Genomic DNA, 5,157 nt, shown 5'->3' with positions numbered 1-5,157 from the left:
CTCATTTCAATATATAGCAAGGAAATCAGGCAGGTGAGTTACAAGGACCCCAAGCTCAACTGGAAATTGCAAAGAGAGGGTGGAAACCCAATAGAAAAGGGTCCCACCCTAATTTAGTGTCCAGAAACTGCCACTGCCATTCCAATGCCATGGATGCACCTGTAAATGGAAAGCAAATTCAGGGACATTGTTTTGGGTTGGAGGAGCACCCTCCCCTACCACCCCCGCAATAGCTGGTACCCTTAATCAAGATTCCTGACAAGCACCTGAGATACACCCTTAGCGGCATAGGCAACTGCCAGTGGTATGGAAATAAAGGAATTCCCCTGACCCCCGAAATTTTATAGCGCAGGAGGTTCCTAGTGGTGCATCTAGTCTTTAGACCGAGATGCCACCCCGGTGGATTTTAAAAGCTGTTATTTTTGGCTGTACATGCTCGGCTAAGTGACAAAGCAAAATGGCATAAAATACAGTGTGAAGAAATTATTTGATTGACAAGTTTTGTGATACTTGCTGTTTAATGAATGGTAGCTTTGAGAATAATAGAGGGATTTTGTTGCTTGGGTTTCTACTGGTTATTCATTCTTCATTGGTGCATTTTGCCATATTTTGATTAATTCACATTTAATCAATTGGATATTTGAATGGTAACTTAACAGATATGTGCTTATTTCAGCCAATCATAGGAACATAGGAACAGTAGTAGGCCATTTAGCCCCTCGAGCCTGTTCCGTCATTCAATGAGATCATGGTGATCTGTGACCTAACTCCATATACCCGCCGTAGCCCCATATCCCTTAAAACCTTTAGTTAACAAAAATCCATCAATCTCAGATTTAAAATGAATAATTGAGCTAGCATCAACTGTCGTTTGCGGAAGAGAGTTCTACCACCCTTTACGTGTAGAAATGTTTTCTAACTTCACTCCTGAAAGTCCTGGCTCTAATTTTAAATTCAATAATTGTTGCTCTACGAATGTGTGGCACCTTAAATTATGATGACCTGAATTGAAATCTTTGAGTGTGATGTTGTAAGACAACTTTCAGATGTGATGCCTTTGAAAGATGTGGTACAATTGACACACATTAGACAAAAGAGGACAGATTTTTTGGGTAGGGTAGTAAAGGCAGTTAGATGTCGTGATGGGGAACCGTAGGTTTCTATGAACTAGATGAACCAAATGGCCTCCCACAACTGTACTTTTCTTTGTGATCTTCTACATAATTAAAAATCTTGGGCAGGATTTTCCTCTGCGACTGCTCCAACTTCATCGGGGCAGGACTCCTGCCTGCCTCAAGGCTGCATCGCTGACCCTGACTGATTTTCCACAGTCAGCCATATTTAAATCATTTCAGTGGGCTCCTGGCAAGATTCCTGTCTACATCTGGGAGCCTGCCCTAAAGCAGAGTGAGAAATCACTATTGTAGGTTATGGCTGGCTGCTTCCAGAACAGATGGAGAAAGGAAATGCTACTTTTTGTAAAATTTCAAAAATCCTGGACAGAAGGAGTCAATCAACCTGCCATCGATTAGATTCCTGTTGGGGGGGGGGGGTGCAGAGTGGGGGGGAGCACGTTTGTGCCATACGTTGATATTTGATGTGCAGCAGGGAATTTAAATCTCCTCCTTCCTGCCATCGCAACACTACACCAGGAATGCACTGGTGCAACTAGGACAGATTTTCCCCTGGAATTACCCCAACACCACTTCTAGGATGAAAATATACAATAGTTTTCACATATTCAATGCCGTAGCAACGCTGAACACTAGTTGCGCCGGTGCATTCCTGGTGTAGTGTTGCTATGGCAGGAAGGAGATTTAAATTCCCTGCTGCACATCAAATATCAACGTATGGCACAAACGTGCTCCCCCCCACTCTGCACCCCCCCCCAACAGGAATCTAATCGATGGCAGGTTGATTGACTCCTTCTGTCCAGGATTTTTGAAATTTTACAAAAAGTAACATTTCCTTTCTCCATCTGTTCTGGAAGCAGCCAGCCATAACCTACAATAGTGATTTCTCACTCTGCTTTAGGGCAGGCTCCCAGATATAGACAGGAATCTTGCCAGGAGCCCACTGAAATGATTTAAATATGGCTGACTGTGGAAAATCAGTCAGGGTCAGCGATGCAGCCTTGAGGCAGGCAGGAGTCCTGCCCCAATGAAGTTGGAGCAGTCGCAGAGGAAAATCCTGCCCAAGATTTTTAATTATGTAGAAGATCACAAAGAAAAGTACAGTTGTGGGAGGCCATTTGGTTCATCTAGTTCATCGAAACCATAGAAACCTACGGTTCCCCATCACGACATCTAACTGCCTTTACTACCCTACCCAGAAAATCATTCCAGTTGTTAATCACTCTTTGTGTGATGAAGCACTATCTGCGTCAGTCCAGAATTTGCCTTTAACTAGTTAACACCTGTATTTTTTAATCCTAGTCATAGTTGAACTTGAAATAGTGCTCTAGATTAATCTTTTCTGTTCCACTTATTAGGGAGATTTTCCTGGGTATGTAGAGGAAAATCGGGTAGGTATCTTGAGTGTGCTCTGATCTGCATAAATTTCTGATATTCTCTGCACCCAGTGCAGCCTGGGCGCAGAGCCAGGAAAATCTACCCGATTATTTTACATACCGCAATAAGGTCCCTTTCATTCACCTCCTTTCAAGACTGAAAAGTTTTTATAACTTTTCATCACAACCCGGTTGTCTTACAACAACAACTTGCACTTATATAGTGCTTTTAACATAGTAAAACATCCCAAGGTGCTTCACAGGAGTATTATCAAACAAAATTTGACACTGAGAACAGGTGACCTAAAGCTTGGTCAAAGAGGTAGGTTTTAAGGAGCACATTAAAGGAGGAGAGAGAGGTAGAGAGGCGTAGAGGTTTAGAAAGGGAATTACAGAGCTTAAAGCCTAGACAGCTGAAGGCACAGCTATCAATGGTGGAGCGATTAAAATTGGGTATTATATAGAATGTACGGCACAGGACAGGCCATTTGGCCTGACAGGGTCATGCTGGTGTTTATGCTGCAAACAAGCCTCCTCCTTCCCTACTTCATCTAACCCTTTCAGCATATCCTTCTATTCCTTTCTCCTTCATGTGTTTATCCAGCTTCCCCTTAAATGCATCTATGCTAGTCACCTCAACTACTCCTTGTGGTAGCGAGTTCCATATTCTAACTACTCTCTTGAAGTTTCCCTATTGGATTTATTAGTGACTACCTTATATGTAAGGCCCCTAGTTCTGGTTTCCCCCGCAAATGGAAATATCTTCTCTACGTCTATCCTATCAAACCCTTTCATAATCTTAACGACCTCTATAAGGTCACCCCTAAGGTCTTTTTTCTAGAGAAAAGGGCCCCAGCCTACTCAATCTTTCCTGCTAGGTATAACCTCTTAAGTCTGGTATCATTCCAGTAAATCTTTTTTGCACCTTCTCCAGTGCCTCTATATCCTTTTTATAATATGGAGTCCAGAACTGTTCACAGTACTCCAAGTGTGGTCTAATCAAGGTTCTATACACGTTCAACATAACCTCTCTGGTTTTCAATTCTATCCATCTAGAAATGAACTACAGTGCTTGGTTTGCTTTTTTATGGTCTTATTAACCTGCATCTCTACTTTTAAGTGATTTGTGTATCTGTACCTCCAGAACCCTATGCTCCTCTACCCCATTTAGACTCATATTATCCAAGCAGTATGTGGCCCCTCTATTCTTCCTATCAAAATGTAATACCTCGCACTCATCTATATTGAAATTCCTTTGCCAATTACACGCCCATTCTGCAAATTCATTAATGTCTTTCTGTATTTTGTCGCAGTCCTCCTTAGCATTAACTGTAACCTCCAATTGGGTGTCGTCCGCAAATTTTGAAATTGTACTTCCGATTCCCGAGTCCAAACTGTTTATGTAAATGGTGAAGAACAGTGGTCCCAGCACCGATCCTTGTGGAACATCACTTCCCACCTTTTGCCAGTCTGAATAACTACCTTTAACCACCTACTCTGTTTTCTGTTTTGTAGCCAGCTCGCTATCCATTCTGCTACTTGTCCCCTGACTCCACATGCTCTGACCTTAATCATGAGTCTGCTATGCAGTACCTTATCGAAGGTCTTTTGAAAATCCAAATATATTACATCTATTACATTACCCTTTTTGTTACTTCTTCAAAAAATTCAGTAAGGTTGGTCAAGCATAACCGTCCCTTTTGAAATCCATGCTGACTATTCTTTATTATATTTTCGGTTTCTAGATGTTTTTCTATTACATCTTTGAGTAAGGATTCCATTATCTTTCCAACCACTGATGTTAAGATAACTGGTCTGGTTCTATCTCCCTTTTTAAATATAGGAATCACATTAGCTTTCTGCACTATTCCCTTTTCTAATGAATTTTTATATATATACGTAATAGTGCCTCTGCTATCTCTTCCCTAACTTCTTTTAATATGCGTGGATGCAATCCATCCAGAAAGGGGTTTTATCCTCTCTAAGTTTGATTAGTTTATTAATTATCTTCCCTCTTTCTATCTTAAATGTCTTTATATCTTTTTTGATCTCTTCTTCTGGCATGCGTAAGAGGCTATAATTGGAAGAGCACAGAGATCGCGAAGGGTTGTAGAGCTGGAGGAGGTTACAGAGATAGGGAGGGGCGAGGTCACGGAGGGATTTGAAAACAAGGATGAGAATTTTAAAATCGAGGCATTCCTGGACAGGGAGCCAACGTAGGTCAGCGAGCACAGGGTGATGGGTGAACGGGACTTGGCGTGAGCTAGGATACGGGCAGCAGAGTTTTGTATGAGCCCAAGTTTACGGAGGGTGCAAGGTGGGAGGCCGGCCAGGAGAGCGTTGGAATAGTCAAGTCTAGAGGTAGCAAAGGCATGGACAAGGGTTTCAGCAGCGGATGAGCTGAGGCTGGAGCAGATGGATCTACAGGTGGGATCACCCTCGTGACCTTTCTCTGCAATGTTTTCAGGATTTGGAAGTTTCCCTTGTGCTTCAGTGATCTGAACTGATGCAGTATTTAAAATGCAGCCTGACCACAGCAATCTACTGCATTAGCATGATGGCCTCAGACTTATAGATGTCCCTTAACGTCTATTGGTAAGATGTCACCATCATTGGTCCTTTACTTAAATTTACATCTAGTTTTGAAA

This window comes from Heptranchias perlo, chromosome 5 (assembly GCF_035084215.1).
Source record: "Heptranchias perlo isolate sHepPer1 chromosome 5, sHepPer1.hap1, whole genome shotgun sequence".
NCBI lineage: Eukaryota > Metazoa > Chordata > Chondrichthyes > Hexanchiformes > Hexanchidae > Heptranchias > Heptranchias perlo.
Note: the sequence above shows the minus strand (reverse complement) of the source record.